At 41.6% G+C, this 19,994-nt stretch overlaps 1 protein-coding gene across 1 annotated transcript in view; it reads right to left on the reverse strand.

Moving 5' to 3' along the window:
* LOC141428783 (uncharacterized) overlaps nucleotides 1-19,994 on the reverse strand; it is a gene marked incomplete in the record, with an annotated part of 528,375 nt that overhangs the window by 141,425 nt on the left and 366,956 nt on the right.

Here is a 19,994-nt window from a genome sequence, read left to right on the forward strand (position 1 = left end):
CGGCGCCGGCTAGCAGCCCTCCGGCGCGAATGATGCGCCCGGCAGCCGGCGTTGTAATATGAACCGAATTAAAATTGCACCTCAGCGACTGAAGACACTTGACGCCGCTACATCCCTCTAGCTTAAAGTGCGAATGTTTGACAGGAGTGCCCTGAAGTACCGGTGCAGAGTCGAGGAGGGACTGTATTATTCGGAGCATCTGCTTTGTACAGAACTATAACTGCTTTTGTTGTTAAATAAATTAAAATGAAAAGTTAATGATAAACCTGCCTGACTGCTCCATTATCAGACCTTGGGCAGAGATTCTTGGTGAAACTACATGCACTCTTGGGCTAACTATTGTAACAAGCCCAAACCCAGCTAGATTATGTTGTTCTATCTCTACGAATAAATATTATTTCGTAGTTCTATCTTAAAGTTCCGCGCCTAGCTTCCAGCTTCATCAGCAGATCAGTTCGATGGTTCTATATTATTGTATTGTCATCACAACTGGCATAGCTTTGGGTTAGTGACACATTTGTGGTAAACAATCAAGTTCAAAGATTCCGTTACATAAATAGTTACATAGTTATACATACGTGAAGCCAATACGAGCATTTAAGTGTGTTAAAAAGTAGTACGTCACGGCTCACGGCTAGCCTCAGAAAGACAATTTTATTTTTAGTCGTGATAAATTGTATCAGACAAAATTGAAAATGAATGGACCCCGCAACTGCCGCGCGGCGGACCGAACTGGGCACGATTGGTGCGGTGTAGTGCGGCGGAAGATCCGATAAACGTTAATAACTGCATCCGGTGCAACAGCCGCTCTGCAAGCCAAGCTGCACCCGGATAAGATGAGACCTCTCGGCCCGGCGGCCACACAACGTACCGTCTAGAATATACCGGGAAGATAATGGGCAGTGGTCACCTAAGCTTACCATAACGATATTAGCTTAGCTGTTACCCGCGACTTCGACTGTGAAAGATTCGTTTATCGCTTCCCGCGGGAGCTATGCAATATGCAATAGTCCGCCATAAAAACTTTCATATCTCCTTCCTTGAGTAGGTACCAAACTATTTTCATACTGAATCTACGTCTAAATTTAAACAAGAAGAAGAAACAGTAGACGGACAGACAAAGCAGACAGATAGAGCTACTTTCTCTTTTATAATAAGTAGGTATTAGTAAGAATAACAATACCTATTTCAAGCAGAGGGTTATGGGTTCGAGCCCAGTCTCGCACCTCTTTTCGAATTTGTTTTTTATTGACACCGTGATTTTTTTTTAATGTACGAAATTACATTTAAAATTTACCATTAGCTTTCCTGTGAAGGAAATCATCGTAAGGAAACCTGCACACGCCGGCGATGAAATTTAATAGTGTAAGTATGTGAAGTTCCTAATCCGCACTGGGCCCTCGCGGGAAAGAAAGAAAGAAAATGCGTTTATTGCCAACAATTAGGTAGGTATATAATAAATATAACACAAGAAGGGTACCTACTCTAAAAATTAAGTTAATTTACTAACTATATGCGGGTTCTATAAAAGTCCGTGAGACCTGATTTCTAATGTTGTTATTGAAGGGGTTAATGAACTTTTATAAAAATCCCACTACTACGCTACCTACTACGAGTATGGTGAACTCATAAAAGAAGGCCTGCGAGCTCCTCCCAGAATGAGAGGGCTTGGTACGTGGACGTATAAAGACCGGGGTGATCAAGTTAGTTAGTATAAAGTGTTACCAGATATTTATTTATTGACTCTTTCTTTGACGTCCAAGTTCTTGTCAATGGTAGCGCAAGGGTGTGCGGCAGCCGCAGCCGCTGATGCCGCAGTTAATTACTGCGAGGCTGCGGCCGGAGTGAGTTACCGCGCGCCGCCTGCCGAGTGCGGGAGTGCGGCGCCTTTGATCGCCGCCGTGGCGCCGTGCCGGGGGCGAGCAGAGCAAGTCACACGTGCCGTGTCGATTGCCGGGTGAAAACATGCCACATTAGTTTATGTTTTTCTTATAAATTCGCTTGCTCAATATCCGCTCCTCTTGCATCGCGTAAGTAGAGGCGTCGTACCAAAGTACCAACTAGATCTTCAAGAATCCATTGCAACCTACTCATCTTTCTTGTTACATCTCACAATATTATCTAGACTACTTATCTAGTGGGGTATCGTTATTTAGAGCACGTTGACTATATAAATTGTGATTTCTTTGTATTGGAATTTGTATGCATGCAACACTGATTTATATTTGACAACTGTCATGTGTGACAGCGCTGCCCTTCCCTTCTTCTTCTTCTTCCTTCCGTTGCAATGGCTGCATGTAAAACGCATCGCCTCTGATCTCGCTCTGTTTGTTGTTATAGGACTAATCTAGTTTTATACGTGTAATCGTTAAGGCAGATTGCCACCATTATTTGATGATAAATAAACAGTGGTCATCACAATATACCTTGAAGTTTATTTGTCGAGGAAATCCAACCACAACCTGCGCTGACATATTCGCGTGGTGATTCAGCCCTCTCAACAGGTTCTGGTGCCCAGTATATACATTGTGGTTTGGATTACATTGTTGGTCTCGATGCGAGAACCCACTGAAGAAATTCGCGACGCCGCGAATAACGGCTCGATGGATTCGGCGCCGTCCACGTCAGCTACGCCGATGGTTGCCCAAGCGCATGCGGTTGAGAAATTGGAAGGCAGCGGTAACTATCATACGTGGAAATTTTCCATACGCATGCTGCTTACGCTAGAAGGCTTATGGGACGCCGTGGATCGTGACGACGCGGGGCCGGCGCTTGCCGCTGCGCGCGACCAACGTGCGCTGGCGCGCATAGCACTCAGCATCAAGCCGAATTTATTCCAATATGTGAGAAACGCAAAGACCGCTCGTGAGGCTTGGAAAAATTTGGCGGATGTTTTTGAGGATCGAGGGTTATTTCGTCGGGTGCTGCTTATGCGACAGCTCCATCAAGCGCAGTACGCAGGCAGCATGGTTGCTTATATAGATTATATGATGAATTTGGTGCAGCAATTGGCAGACATTGGGAAAATAATAGAAGACAGTGAGATCGCAGAGTTACTTCTTAGCGGTTTGCCGAAGGACTTCGACTCACTGGTCAGTAATCTTTCAACAGCATGTTTGACTACTTCTGTGTCCAGTGAATTCGTGCGAACGCGCCTACTTCAAGAGGAATCTCGAAATCAAGCTCCTGTGTCACACTCGCCTTCAGAAGCGGCTTATGTTGCAAAGAAAAAGGTCACATGTCACTATTGCAACAAAGAGGGCCACATCAAGGCAAAATGCTTCAAGTTACGTCGTGACAGGAAGCAAAAGCATGACAACAGTGAAAAGTGTATGGCTGCAGCGTTTCTTGTTCGGGACAGTTGCTGGTTTTTGGACTCTGGCTGTACAGCGCACATGTGCAATCAAGAGCACTTCTTCTACACTTTGAAGAAAACTTCTTCTTCGTCAGTCTCGGTTGCAAGTGATCACCGACTGAAGTGTGAAGGTGTTGGCGCAGTACACTTAGAGCTTAATGGAAAGGTACTTAAATTAAATAATGTTTTATTTGTTCCTCAATTGTCTGCTAATCTTATATCTGTAAGTAAACTAGTTGACCTTAACTTCAGAGTGGTGTTCAATTCGGGAGGTTGTTTTATTTATGACAGTAATGATAAACTTCTTGTGTCTGTATCTAATAATAACGGGCTTTACAAATTGTGTGGAAACTTAAGCGATGGTAGTATGCACAAACAGGAGCACTCTTTGTTCCTGCAATGTGGGCAGGAAACATCGAGAGCCGCAGTTGCTGCTCATTTGCCATCTATTCAATTATGGCATCGACGGCTTGGTCACCTTGGTATAAAAGGTATGTATGCTCTTAGGAACAGAGTGGATGGTTGTATGTTTCAGGATGGACAGGTATTGCAGGATTGCATACCATGCCTCGAAGGAAAGCTAGCTGCTAAACCTTTTCCCAAAGATGGAGGGAAACGAGCAACCAAACCCCTGGAGCTGGTGCATTCTGATGTATGCGGACCATTGCCAGTGAGCAGTTTGAGTGGTGCGAACTACATTGTCACATTCACTGATGATTTCACCAGGAAGAGCTTTGCCTATGTGATGAAAAATAAATCAGAGGTATGTAACCGTTTCATAGAATTTAAAATTTTGTAGAGAAGCAGACAGGTTTATCAATTAAATGTCTTAGAAGTGATAATGGGGTAGAGTATATTAATAATGTTTTTTCTGGGTTTTTATGTAAAGAGGGGATTGTGCATCAGACTACGGTACCATACTGTCCTCAGCAAAATTCTGTTTCGGAGCGTTTAAACCGCACAATAATGGACAAGGTGCGCAGTATGCTTCAGCAGTCAGGTCTTCCACAGAAGTTCTGGGGAGAAGCAGTGATGACTGCTATTTATCTCAAAAATAGGTCTCCCACAGCAGCTTTAGATGGACAAATACCAGAGGAAGTGTGGACTGGGTCTAAAATCAACCTTAGTCACCTCAGAGTGTTCGGGTGTAAGGCTTATGCACTTGTCCCAAGTGTCAAAAGGAAAAAGTTGGATGTCAAATGTAAACCATATATTTTTGTGGGTTATTCTACAACCACTAAAGGTTACAGGTTGGCGGATCCTTTAGATCCCAGAAAGATTCTCTTATCCTGTGATGTTGTATTTTTGGAAGATCAATTTTTTAATAATGGACATAGTATTGAGAATAATTTTAATGATAATAATAATAATGAATTTATATTATTGAATAGTCCTAATTTATTATGTGATAATTTTAATTCAAATGAGACATTGAATTCTAATTTAATTGATAATAATGAAATGAGCAGTAATAGTGAGTCAAATAAGTCGGAGTTAAATAATAGTGATATTAATGCATCTATTTTTGCAGATGCTTGTGACACGAGCAGCGATGAGGACAGCTCCGCTGAGTGTCCGGCAGGTGGCGCAGGTGTAGAGCCAGTGCGGTCGCCGTGCGTGGCGTCAGCTGGAGGGGAAGCCGAGGTCGGCTCGTCGTCTAGTTCTCGTCCGATTCGTAGTACACGATCGGTGCCGCCAAAAAGGTATACTGATTATGACTTATCTCTACTTGCTCAGGATGTACTTCTTGATGAGCCACAAACTTACCAGGAAGCTATAAGCAGTCTCAACAGTGAGGAGTGGGTAAACGCTATGAAACGTGAGTACAACTCTTTAATCGAGAATAATGTCTGGAAATTGGTGGATAGGCCCAAATAAAAATATTGTTAAATGCAAATGGGTATTCAAGGCGAAATGCGACGCCTCAGGTAATTTCCAGCAGTTTAAAGCTCGATTAGTAGCGAGAGGGTTTACACAAAAAGAAGGGGTAGATTATAAAGATACATTTTCCCCAGTTGTACGCCACTCTACTATGAGATTGTTATTTAATTTGGCTAATGAATATAATTTAAACATTGACCATATTGATGTAAATACTGCATTTTTAAATGGTAGTTTAAATGAGGTCATTTATATGGAGCAGCCACAGGGTTTCAGTGATAATAATAGTAAAGATAAAGTCTGTTTACTGCAAAAGAGTATTTATGGCCTAAAGCAGGCTAGTAGAATGTGGTATTGCAAGGTAAATGACTTGTTAACTAAAAATAAATTTACTCAAAGTAGATGTGAACCCTGTGTCTATTACCTTAAAAATGTTAAAGAGTTAATTATTATAGCTCTATATGTGGATGATTTTTATATAATGTACAGGTCAAATAGCTCTATTATTAAGACTGTGTTAAATTTGTTAGAGCAAGAATTCAGTATAAAAAATTTAGGGCCTGTACAAAATTACTTGGGTATTAGAGTAACTAGAGATAGAGTTAAAGGTATTTTAAAATTGGACCAATCTATCTATGTTAAGAATGTACTCAAGCGCTTTGGTATGTCAGATTGTAAATCTGTTTCTACTCCCATGCAATCAGGTGTAAAATTGTCTAACTCAGAAGACATTTTGGATGATGAGGTATATAATTATAGACAACTTTTAGGATGTTTGATGTACCTCTCTGTTTGTACGAGACCTGATATTGCATATACCTGTAGTCAATTAAGTCAGTATAATAACTGCTTTGGGAAGGAACATTGGTCTGCTGCAAAACGTGTTTTACGGTATTTAGCGGGAACAATTGATTACGGTTTGGTGTACCTAAAAAGTAATCAATTGAAATTAAGTGCGTATGCCGACGCAGATTGGGCTAATGATTGTCTGGACAGAAAGTCGTATACAGGTTTTGCAATTAAACTAGGTGAGAATATTGTCAACTGGGAGTCTAGAAAACAAAAGTGTGTAGCACTCTCAAGTACAGAGGCCGAATATTTGGCAATTAGTGATGTTTGTAAAGATTTATGTTTCATTGCTAATTTTCTGTCTGAAATTTATAGTGAGTTAAATTTAAAGTCCATAATAAAAAGTAATCATTTATTAAATAGAAAATTTACAATGTTATTATACACATTACCTAATAAACTAAAGATAAATCCTGACTAAAAAAACAAATATGTCAAATTAAATAGAATAACAAATTAATCAAAACCACAAATAATCAAAAGAAACCAAACAATGTCAAAGAAAACTTTAAAACTATTATTTATAATCTATATAATACAATAATAATTTATTAAAAACAGTTATACAATAAAAAAAAATTAAAAAAAAAAAAATGTCAAAAATCACGAAAAGGAGAAAAAAAAAAATGAGAATAAATTATATAATAAAGTAAAAAAAAAAAAAAACTATTCCATACCCGTCCGCATCGTTCTTGGCCCAAACGTACCCATTACCCCAGCGGCATTGCCCCGTTGTATGGCCAACGAGACCCGCTGGACCAAGTACGACCCGGAACGGGGGTCACCTCCTCTGTCCCTCATCCTGCGCCCAATTCCCAAACCAACGTCCTGGCGTCCACCCCCCAAGGGCCAGCCGTCTCGACCGCAAATGGCACAAAGTCGTACGCCGGTTCCAAGGCTGAGTATTTCAGGCGCTTTGACCGCGCGGCATTTTCAGCCGCGGAACCAGCTGCCCTCGACGTGTGACTCAGGTGTGATGCCGCAAGGTACTTACGCACGTTGCATCCCACAAGAGACACCGCCCTCTCCGCCAGGGAACCAACGTCAGCCCATCAGGCCTCTTGCCGTCGCTACGGCTCAACCCCGGAGGCTCCAACATACAAGGCACGTTAGCTGCACCCATTGCCCTGTGAATCAGGTCATTAATTGAGTGATGCCTCGAGAACCGGCCAGCACACCTTTGACAACTAAGTCCATGGTGACCATCCTCCTCCACCATCGCCCCGCATATGCAACGATGCTGCTCGCAAACTTTGCATCCCAGCCTAAGTGCAACGGCTATCCGGAGAGAGTCGTTATCCAGCAAAGTGCCAAGCTGAGGAGACGGCAAAGCCTGCAGCCACGCCCCCGACTCGGGAGTAGAAGAGGCCTTGAGTCGCGCAATATTGGAGCCCGAAGCATCGCTCAACAAACTCGCACTAGTTAGCTTACACCTAATATCGTCCCACTGCCTTTGCCTAGCACGGTCTTCCGGCCACTGATCGCGCGCGCACAACGATGCCCAACCCGCGAGAGCCTCCGACACAAACGGTAAAGAGACCCCGTTGCCATTTAGAGGAAGAATGCGAGCAACAAGATCCACAACACCATGAGCCGAAGCCAAAAACGCGACCAGACCGACATCACGCACGCGCCGCACACCCAACCCGCCATACCGAACAGGAAGAGCTGCCTGACACCACTGTGAATCGTCCAAGCGAACATTTATAATGTTCTCCAGCACGTCCTTAATCGCGTCGTCCAGCAGACCGACCGCACCATCAAACAACCAGGTCGGAGAGGTTCTCAGCACATAAATCATCCGTGGCATAGCAAACAATGCCTCAAAAGAGTCAATGAAACATGCGCCGATAGCTGCATAAGGTGTCCTTGGGCCATAACCAGTGCCTGCCTCTTGGTTTCCAGGGCTGAAGTAACTCCTTCAGGAAAAATTGGTGCACCAAGCAAGTTTAACTCCGACCTATCCAGTACCTTTATACCCGGGACCAAAGTACGAAAATCCTCCAAAGATTCCCCGCCCAATGCACCACAAGCGTAAAGTTCACACTTTCCAGAATTGATCTCAAGTCCTATATCCCTCAACGCAGGCACAAGCTTTCTAAGATCGGCCAACACCACCTCCGGTTCCCCGCCTATCGTGCCGTCGTCCAAATACCACACGTTTAAAGGCGAGTCCAAACCTGTGATGACATTATGTATCGCAAGGCAAAACACTAAAGGCCCCAATGGATCACCCTGCTGCGCACCCACCCGCGAAGACACCGACTTACCGTTGAAGTAAAGATGACTTGCCTCGCGGTAACATTGATATAGAAAGGGATATAAAGAAGGGACTTTATCCAAAACCTCCTTTAAAATGACATCCCTCTCCACACTGTTGAATGCGTTCTTGATGTCAACCTTAACAACAACGGCTCCAGTAGCCTCACCGGAAAACGAAAAAGTAAGTCCATAATTGTGTTTAATGACAACCAAAGTGCACATAAATTATTAGAATGTAAAGAGTACAGTCACAGGCGCACTAAACATATTGATCTGCGGTATCATTTTGTTCGGGATTTAGTACATAACAACTTTGTTAATGTTCAGTATTTGAGAACTGATAGAATGATAGCGGATGTGTTAACAAAACCTCTAGATAAAAGGAAACACAGTATGTTTAGAAGTGAGCTTTGTGTTAGATACCTTAAGGATGTATAGAGTCAATGTGTAATTTATATAATGTAGAGTCATGTGTAGAGCCATGTATGTAGAGTCTTGTAGAGTCAGCATGTAGAGTCCGCATGAAAAATTGCATTGTATAATTGTATGTTAGCATGTGTTATATGCATAAGGGGAAGTATTGGAATTTGTATGCATGCAACACTGATTTATATTTGACAACTGTCATGTGTGACAGCGCTGCCCTTCCCTTCTTCTTCCTTCCGTTGCAATGGCTGCATGTAAAACGCATCGCCTCTGATCTCGCTCTGTTTGTTGTTATAGGACTAATCTAGTTTTATACGTGTAATCGTTAAGGCAGATTGCCACCATTATTTGATGATAAATAAACAGTGGTCATCACAATATACCTTGAAGTTTATTTGTCGAGGAAATCCAACCACAACCTGCGCTGACATATTCGCGTGGTGATTCAGCCCTCTCAACACTTGTTAAAAATATTGGAAAAGAAAGGAATGAAAAATGCTATCAAAGAAACCTTTTTTTCAAAAAATTTTATTCCGAAGAAGAATTGTTTAACTTGTACTATCACTAAATTTCAAATTAATTTCACTTCTCAAGGAACGTGTTCTAATCATTAGAAGCGTCGGCTCTACGTCAGCAGCGGTGTGATGGCAGCATCCTCCCCGCGCCTCATAAACCGCTTTATTATAAGTTGGTCCGCGCGGCGTACCTACTCGTGTCGTGTGCACTCGCCTGCGCTCGGCGCCGTGGCCGCGGCCGCGGCGGGGTGCACTCGTATATTTCTCACCTCATTCACGCTTTGTTTGTTTGCTGGAGAAGAATTTAATTTCGGGCTACACTACAACGTGCGGCGGAAAGACTCGCGCTCCGTTGCTTGATTGTGGCGCTGCGGACCTCTCACTGAGATTTATTCATGCTCCTCATCCTACTGTAATCCTCCCAACATTATAAATGAGAAAGTTTGTAAGTGTGTGCGTGCACGTTTGTTTGTGTGTGCGGCTTGAAGGATTTAGATATCATTCGATACATAAGTATCTGAACTTCTGGAGTACCAACTTAACTTTTGTTTTCATTTCACCCCGATATTCTCATGAGATTGGAGTAAAATCACGAAATTTCAACCGTTAAATCTAGAGACAGGAAACTCAAGTGTTATTTTCGGAATTCTCATGGGAATTGAGTAAAATTAATATTTAGACGAGCGAAACCTCAACTACTTAAAGCCTAGGTCTAAAATAAATAAACAAGAGTGTCTTGTATCCCTGATTCTCAATTCTGCCAAATTTACCAAAGATGCCTCTTTTCAATTCGCAAAAAAGTTAACACAAAAAGAACTACATGTTATCGATTTATATCAGTGTGGTATTGGTTGCGGGCAGGCGCAGTCACTCAAGCCGGCAGGGCGCTTGTTCGGATAACGATTCAGCTGGCGAGTGTATTATATCAAACTTTCCAATAGTCTGGAGGCGTTCGACTGAATTCCCTCCTCTCTGGCGAAGCGTGCGCCGCGCCGAGCTCAATATCGAAGCTACAGGTTTCAACTGGTGTACCTACTGTACTGCCGTTTCGGCAAAATATGATTCGCCAAATTTCACTTCCCAAAAAACTTATCGCAGTAGTTTCATTTCCCAAACGAATCTTTAGCATATTAACATTTCGCATTTTATGCATTTGGTCAAATTATCATTTGGCATAATTTTACATTGTCAAGTTTTATTACTAGGTACGTTTATTAAAGCAAACTTTTTCTTTTGGATAATATTATATTTCAAGAAAATGATTGTTCAAAATAACACTTCGCACACGAACCAACCACAGAAACCAACTGCTACCAGAAAAGTACTTAGGTTATATTGTTAGGTTAGATAGAACTGCGTCCCCACGGAAACAAACTGCTGCCAGAAAAGTAGGTTATTATGCCATCCAATATTTCGGGAAGAGTACTTTATGCTAAACGATACATTTGACTAAATAATTCTTGGCAATGAAACATGACTAAGTAATTATTTTCGAAACAATAAATTGCCAAAAAAAAATACTAACTGTAAAATTTCGATAATTTGAGTAAAATATTTTGCGATGTGATAGATACTTTGGGAAAAGGTTTCACCTGGCTGGTAAAAAAGTTCGTGGTCTCCGCGCGTGCCGGGAATGCGTCATGCGTCAGTTCGCTTCCGTCGGAGATTTTAATAAGTTTTCGTCGGGTCTAGATAATTAAACACATTAGAAACTGAAGTGTTAAGAAGAGGCAACTTCGATCAACCTTGTACCCACGCCTTCTTGCCTCGAATGCTCTTAGTTCTCAGTACTATTTAAGTATCTTTAGTAATGAGATTTAACTCGCTACACAAAATCAAAAAGTAATCGTTTTCAAACGATTGTAACGATAACAATGACATACATTCAACTATTACTACTATTTCAATAACCACTCAAAAGCTGGCAACATTACGAACGGTAACTTTTTAAAATCGTTGAGCTGGCCATTCGAAGCTGGACGGTCGAATTGAAAACATCGAACCTGTAACTAAGACTTTCACTGTAAATGTGTATTTACATAATAGAAATATCAGTGCATATAATCAGTGTTTTGATCAGCGACCACCCCTTTGATTCATCGGTTACATCTCAGAAGAGGGATAACAGCAAAATTAAGTATTTTGCAACGCCCACTGGATTGACAAGGTACGGTTTGATTTTATTTTTTTTTGTTAAAAAGAAACAATTCTATTGTGATTAACGAGTTAACGATATTAGTACATTGATGCTATTTAAAGATGGAGAATGATAATGATAGACGCTAAATAAGTATTTGAATATTAGAAAAAATTGGAAGGTGTACAACTAACGGATCTAAGTATCTACCCTAATTTAAATATTTTTTGTTCTTATGATTTGTGGGCACGATACTTAGACGCTGTTAAGTAGTTATTACGCTTTATTCTTACCTACGTAATAAAAAAAAAAAAGAGAAAAATTCAAACAGCCTAAAAGTACCGAAAAAAAAAGAGTGCCTTAAATTTACGAAATAAGGGCAAATTTAAATAAAGTACTGAACAATACCTGCATGAAAAGGGCCAGTGTTAGAAAATATTTTACTTTGGCGCGGATGAAAATCGATTTTATTTAATTTAATAGTCTATTGATTCATGTCTGTCCCATAATTCTGGTAGAATGTTCTTGTTTTGTCTAGAATAAACAAAATTTAATAAAAGAAATAATAATTCTGCCTTTACATTATTGGTAATTTGCCGGAATACCCACTTACCCCAAAATTAGATCACAGTCAAAGTATAGTAAATATTACAATAACTACTGCATACTGTATTGAACAGCCTCATAGTAGATATTGTTTTCGAGTTCCAGAAAATGGAAAATGACGACGGTTATGGCTATGACCGACGCTCGCGAGAGACGCTGACACCACCACGCGAGGATTCTGATCTTCAAGATGATGTCGAGCAGTTTTGTGGCAGTCGCAGTCAACGTAGCAGTGAACACCGTCGACGCAGCAAGACGAGACGCAAAGGCGAGCGACGACGCCGGAGGAGTTCAGGTCGTAGCAGGCGTTCAAGTAATCGTCTTACGAGGACACGGGAAGATAGTAGTAGCTCACGGGAGTTGAGACGAAGTCGCAGCCGTAGTAGGTACACTAAACGACGGCATTATCGTAGTCGCAAACGCAGCCGTAGCCTCGTCAGAGGTAATAAGAATAGCCGAGATAGCCGTAGTCGTAGTCGGGCTAAGAAACGTCATCGTAGTCACAGCAGCGATGATGAGAGAAGTTATGATGTATATAAACGGATACGATTTTTAGAGGAAGAATTACAGAAAGAACGCGAATCAAAGAAGACGAGTAAGGACAGTAAAGACAGGTCGAAACCTTTTGAATCTGGGGCTACAAGTAAAGCGTTTGCTGAAGTTTTAAGCGGAGTACTAGAACATGGTAGTAATGAGCGCGAAAAACCGCGAAATGAGACATCTGATTTTCTCGAACAATTTATAAATATTTTTAAAGATAAGGCGGCAGGGTATCGTGAATCGTTCCATGGTCTGCACAACGTGATTCCCGAATTTGACCCAATGGTCAAGGAGCAAACCATTGATGTATGGATTAACAAAGTCGATGAATGTGCGGATATCTATAGTTGGAACGACAAGCAAACGGTTCACTATGCCCTGCCTAAACTGATTGGACATGCTAAAACTTGGTACCAGGGACTCCCTTCTATTAAGCATTCTTGGTCAGAGTGGAAGCAATTACTAAAAGAGTCTTTTCCATCAACCGAAAGCTTTGCTGAACTGCTGACCGAAATGCTTAGTAGAAGGGCCCGCCAGGGGGAATCGCTTGAATTATACTATTATACTAAGATTAACCTGCTAAATAGATGTAAGGTGTTTGGTAGGGACGCGGTTGACTGTCTAATCTTTGGTGTAGAGGACAAAGGAGTGCGTTTAAGTGCCCAAGCAGGAAAATTTGACAAGCCTGAGGAAGTCCTAGAATTTTTCAAATCTATAAAATCTCAGAGTAGAGAAAATATCGAATTTAAGAGTAACAATAATTTTAAAGATAAACGCCCTCCTAATCCCGTATCTAGGAATCCGAATTATGTATCGCGGAACAATGACATGACTAAATCCCGACCCAGAAATGTGCCTATCGTTTGTTTTAATTGCAAGGAATCGGGTCACCCGAGTTTTAAATGCCCTAAACCCATAAACAAATGCTCTGAATGTGATTTTTTCGGTCATAGCTCGACTGATTGCCCCAAAAAGAATAATATTATGGCGAAAAAAGATAATAGTCAAATAAAACTAAAAATGTTCTTGAAGTTACATGTTCAGAAACTGAAAATGATAAGTATAAAATAATGATTAAGATGAACGGAAACTTAATTATGTGTCAGGTAGATTTAGGTAGCCAAGCGACATTAATCCGCGAAACAGATGCTGCTAGGCTGGGCATTGCCTGGCTAGCGGTAGACGGTCCAATGCTAAGAGGGTTAGGGAATATACCGTATCTTCCTAAGGGGAGATCTTTAGTAGCGATAGACGTACAAGGTATCCTAGAGACTGAGGTAGAAGTTTTCATAGTAGATGATGAGCTCATAAATGTTCCTGTATTATTAGGCCATAGTTTCACAGAAAGACCTCACTTAAGGATAATGAAGACAGCTAGTGAACTCCGCTTCGAGAGGGCTGCTTCAGATGATGAGTCCAAAATACCTCTGACCGCCACTGAAAGTTTCGACTTAGGAGTAGGCCAACTGAGAACTATCGCGGTCAAATCATATAACGGCTATAGTGGAAACATATACGTAGGGGGGTCTGTCAGAGGTAAAATAGGAATGGAATACTATTTGTTACCCGGAGATGAGGTTGTTAATGGTGAGTGCCGCTTACTGGTACAAAGCGTAGGTCAAAAAGTAGTACATTTTAAAGCGGGATTCCTTGTTTCTAGAGCGTTAGTAGTAAAACCCGGTAAAAGTATATTTACGGTTAATAAACACATACAGCCTGACGACGCCAATTTAATAATGTCAAATGTTCAATTCGGGGAACAGATAACTGAGAGTGATAAACAAAAATGTATCACCCTATTTAGAAAATATATCGATTGTTTCTCTAACGGACTTCACGACTTGGGTTTCACAAGCGTCGCCGAGATGGAAATTCATCTAAAGGACTCCAGTCCGGTCGTCTACAGGCCTTACCGCTTGTCGCACACTGAACGCCAGCACGTTAGGGGTATGGTTGAGCAAATGTTAGAAGCCGGTATAGTACGCGAGTCTCACTCTCCATACGCGAGCCCCATTGTGTTGGTGCAGAAAAAGTCGGGTGAAAAGCGGTTATGTGTCGACTACAGGGCCCTTAATAGCCGCACAAAGAGGGACCACTACCCGTTGCCTCGGATTGAGGATCTTTTAGATCAATTATCGGGACACACATTATTTACAACATTAGATCTAGCATCAGGCTATCATCAAATTGCTATAGCTGAAGAGTCAAAAGAAAAGACGGCGTTTGTCACCCCGGATGGCCAATTCGAGTACAATCGAATGCCGTTCGGGCTGGCAAACGCCCCTGCCGTATTCCAAAGGGTCATCCATAAGATTTTAAGCAAAAGTAGAGTGCCGTATGTAATAATTTACATGGATGATATCCTTATACCCTCTAAATCATTTGATGAAGGTTTGCAGCGCCTTGAAGAGGTTTTAGTTCTGTTGCGTGAGGGGGGCTTGACGTTAAAAATGGAAAAGTGTCATTTTTTTCAGGAAAGCGTCCACTTTTTAGGCTTCGAGATAGATAAGAGTGGTATACGCCCCGGAGATCAGAAAATACATGCCGTTACCAAGTTTCCCGTACCTCATAATCAGCACGATATACGAAGATTCTTGGGCTTAGCTGGATTCTTCAGGAGGTTTGTTAAAGATTTTGCCCTGATAGCCAGGCCTCTAACAAACCTACTGAAAAAGGAAAACGGGTGGATTTGGGGTGACGCGCAACAAAATTCATTTGACACCCTGAAGAAAATGCTCACAGAACGACCAGTTCTGGCCTTGTACGACCATAGCGCCGAAACGCAGTTGCATACCGATGCCTCTAAGTTAGGACTAGCAGGAATTCTACTGCAAAGAAATGGCACTGACCCTTGGAGGCCTGTAGCGTACTATAGCCGCCAGACTAACCCAGACGAGCAAAAACTTCACTCGTTTGAGCTTGAGACACTTGCAGTTATAAGCTCCTTAAGCAAGTTCCGTACGTATCTGTTGGGAATAAGATTTACGATTGTCTCTGACTGTAACGCATTGCGGTCAACTTTTACGAAAAGAGATTTGGTTCCACGAATTTCTAGATGGTGGATCCAGTTCTTAGAGTTTGATTGCAACGTTGAATATCGTCCAGGTGAAAGGATGGCTCACGTGGATGCCCTGAGTAGAGGGCCTATTTCTACAGAGCCGGAACCAATACACACCCTTGATGTCCTTGCTATTGGCACGGACGATTGGATATCAACGGTGCAATCATCCGATGAGGACACAAAACGTATAAAAGAAATTTTGGAAGATCCGCAGACTCCTAAAATAGCGGCTATAAATAAGGATTATCAGTTGAAAAATGGTCGGGTATATCGGGTAATTCAAGACGGAGGTTTACGATGGCTAGTGCCAAGAGGCGTTCGCTGGCAAATCTTACGTGCCAATCATGATAACGTGGGTCATTTCGGATTCGAAAAGACCCTGCAACGAATCCGGTCATTGTTTTGGTTCCCTAAGATGCGCAAATTTATCAAGAAGTATGTATCTTCGTGCCTCGAGTGTGCACACCATAAGGGGCCATCGGGTGCTAAGGAAGGATTTTTAAATCCGATTCCGAAGGTAGATCTCCCACTTCACACACTGCACGCCGACCACCTAGGCCCATTTCCTCGTAGCAAGCACGGAAATACATACATCCTGGTGATTGTCGACGCATTCACCAAATATGTATATATTTCACCAGTTCGTAGCACTAAGACTAAAGCAAGCGTGAAAGTGTTTAAGACGTTTTTCAGTCTGTTTGGGAACCCAACGCGCTTAATTACTGACAGAGGAACTAGTTTTACTAGTAAGAAATTCAAAGCGTTCGTTCAATCTGTAGGGATTAAGCACGTTCTAAATTCCGTAGCTACACCACGCGCAAACGGCCAGGTCGAGCGGTATAACAGGACAATCTTGGCTTCTCTAGGCGCTATGACCCATGGAAAAGGCAGCGACACATGGGACACTTACTTACCAGACGTTCAATTGGGACTAAATACCGCGGTTCATGATGTCACGAAGAAAACGCCTGCAGAGCTTCTATTTGGGCGAAAGTCAAGCAACCCTTCTCAGGGCATACTTAACGAGATCATAGAGGATGTTACCGATAACGATAACGTTAGTAGAAATAAGGTGGATGAAGTAAGGGCAGAGGCTTTACAGCTTATAAAAGAAAATCAACAATTAAATAAGAATAGATTTGACAAGCATCGTAAGCCGGCTACCTCTTATAAAGAGGGAGACCTTGTTAGGGTTCAACGGTCGATTGTGGGAGGCACGGGGCAGTCCAAAAAGTTAGAATCGAAATTCCAAGGCCCCTATAGAATAGCCAAAGTTCTACCTAATGATCGTTTTGTTATAGTAGACACACCCTTAACGAGAAAAGGGAAACCTTATAACAACGTAGTGTCCGTAGATAAGATATTCCCGTGGATGAGTTTCGATGCTCCTAGCTACACGTCTAGTGATGAAAGCGATTTAAGTGATAGTAATATAAATTAATTTGTTTTAAATTAAGTATATTCGTTTAATAAACTATACGTTATGATTCGATCTGAATCAACTAGCTATATTAAACAAACGATGATATGGGAAGATACAAAAGGCTAAGTTAAGAATTATAATAATTGCTATAACTGTAAATATACTAATGATAATGACTTCATTGATATTGATATTATAATCCTTCTTTTATCCTTGTTTTATGTTTAAGGAGATACTGACTTGATCTTGATGATTCTATTTGATAATGATTTGATGTTGAATAAGATAATGATGATAATGATAACACTAATGATAATGATGACAATGATAACACATGATAATTATGATAATGATGACACTAATGATGATGATGATGATGACTGACTTAGATGAATAATACTGAGCAATGATAATGACGCTGACATAGACTAACTTTGATAACGATGATGATGATAATGATGATGATTGACGTGATGAATAATTGATAATGCTGCTGATCACAGTGGTAATGATAATGATATGATGATATTGATGACTATGGAGGGTGTTTCAGCACAGGGCAGGAGTGGCAAATGATTAGCCGCCCATGAGTGTTGGACATCGCGGCCTAGCATTAGTGGGTGAAGGAAGTAGCCCCTATGCCCGGCCATACTTAAGTACCTGTCTAGTAATTGATTGTTTTTTTTTTAATGTTTTACGTAAATGAAAACGAAGGGACTCGTTTTGCGTCGGATGGCCGACTGTAACGATAACAATGACATACATTCAACTATTTACTACTATTTCAATAACCACTCAAAAGCTGGCAACATTACGAACGGTAACTTTTTAAATCGTTGAGCTGGCCATTCGAAGCTGGACGGTCGAATTGAAAACATCGAACCTGTAACTAAGACTTTCACTGTAAATGTGTATTTACATAATAGAAATATCAGTGCATATAATCAGTGTTTTGATCAGCGACCACCCCTTTGATTCATCGGTTACACGATGAAATTGAATGCTAAAGAGTGTTCCGGAAAAGGCGGTATTCGCGGAAACTTTGCCAATACGGCAGTATGAATAGCGCGCCGCGGGCTGCGCTCCCAATGGGCGCCGCGCCGGCGGCCGGCTGCGTCCGCGGTTATTGCACTCCACTGCAGGCGCTGCATTCAGATTATGTTAATAGAAACAAATTCTCGCTTTGCATTTATTAGACTTTGCATGAAATACAATTTTGTTTTTGAGTCAAATGTAAAATTATTTTCAACATCATCTCATAACAGCAAACAGCAAACAGCCACGAACAAAAAAAGTTTCTATTAGGTATATATTTTTTTTTAATAATTATTAATCTCTATAAAACTAAAAAAATCAATCACATAAATCAAAATTAATGAAGAAAACTAAATTAGTATTTTAAATTATTTAGCAATGCATGAAAAATAAGAGGTACCTAGTAAGTGAACAATGTTTCCACTGTTCAGTTGTTATTTCATCTCCTCGCAATCGAAGTGAAAAGCAGAGTGTAGGTAACACTCGAGCATTAAACCCATTTTCCTTCGACGTGTCTATTCACCCTCGCCGTACCGGCTCGGTGCCTATATGAACGACTCGGGTAAAATGGTTCCTTTTATTTATGCTCTTGTTATACAATCTACTATTTTGTCCATAAAAATACATGAAATTAACAGAAAAACAACACACACACAAACAACAAACTTTAGACGTGAAATATATTAAATGCTTTGTCAATTATAACTGCGTTGAGGCGCCGCGTGGTTCATTTCGGCGCTGAAGTTTGAGGGCAGATGCATATTTACAAGAGATACATACACTTGTCTGCGCGGCGGAACAAGCAAGCTTAACCGTTATTTATTACAAAGGTATAAGATTTATTTTTCACAGAAGGGTGCAGTGGGGATATTAGCGGGCTTTACAAAATTTGGTTTACGAGAAGTACCTACTACTCGTTAGTCGAGAGACTGCGAGCGTGCAGCCGGGCGGAGCGCATAACCCATCGTGTTAGAAACACGATGTCGTGGCGAGCTTATGGGAACGGAAGCAATACCATGTCCTCGATACCGCTCTGCTTTGAGTGCGTGTGAGCTAACTTTGGGGGCGCGACGCGGCAACGTGCCGCACTACGGCGTCGTGCCATTTAGCCGAGCTTAGAGTTGCAAAAGAAATCGTGCAAGTAACATTAAGGAGCGGCCACACCGCTGCTTAAAATACGCAAACGGTGCGGAATCGCAGTGACGTGCCGTAAACTTCACGACTTTTGTTCGGTAAAGATCTGACACAATACACGTAATAACCTTGTTACGTGTATTGGGGATCTAACGTTTACGGCACGTCACTGCGATTCCGTATTTTAAGCAGCGGTGTGGCCGCACCTTTACAATGCAAGGCCGTAAAGCCAACGAGTTTGTAGTGGTCAATCGAGCACCGCAATGTAATACAACTTGCACGATTTTTCTTGCAACTATCTATAGTCGACTTTTCACATTACGATGTCATGCGGCGGTGATTTGGCCAAGCCTCGGCCAAGCCCTAATTGTTTTTGCATGATGTATTCTGCTTTTGTTATTGGAATTTGCTCTCAAATAACTTTATGTGGTACATGGATAATATTATCGTGTGGTATAATCACCAGCACCAGCACCAGAACCAGTGTCCGATACAACAAAGCGCGCATAAATACTTCCAGGACCGGTAGGACAGGACGTGTCAGATTATATGATTTTGCATAACACCATTATCGGCCGTGTGGCAACTATCCTCAATCTCTTCGTTCAGTGCTGGAGTTGTGATGGTAATTTCACACTTACATGACTGCACGCTAAATTTCCCAGTGCCGCTACTTTGTGCTATTAGTTATTCCGTGTGCTGCGGCGAGGCGGCCGCGGCCGCCGCAAATTGGCGCCCTTTGAGAGAGGTCGTTATCATAACATAACGCG

Source organism: Choristoneura fumiferana, chromosome 6 (genome assembly GCF_025370935.1).
Source record: "Choristoneura fumiferana chromosome 6, NRCan_CFum_1, whole genome shotgun sequence".
Classification (NCBI taxonomy): domain Eukaryota; kingdom Metazoa; phylum Arthropoda; class Insecta; order Lepidoptera; family Tortricidae; genus Choristoneura; species Choristoneura fumiferana.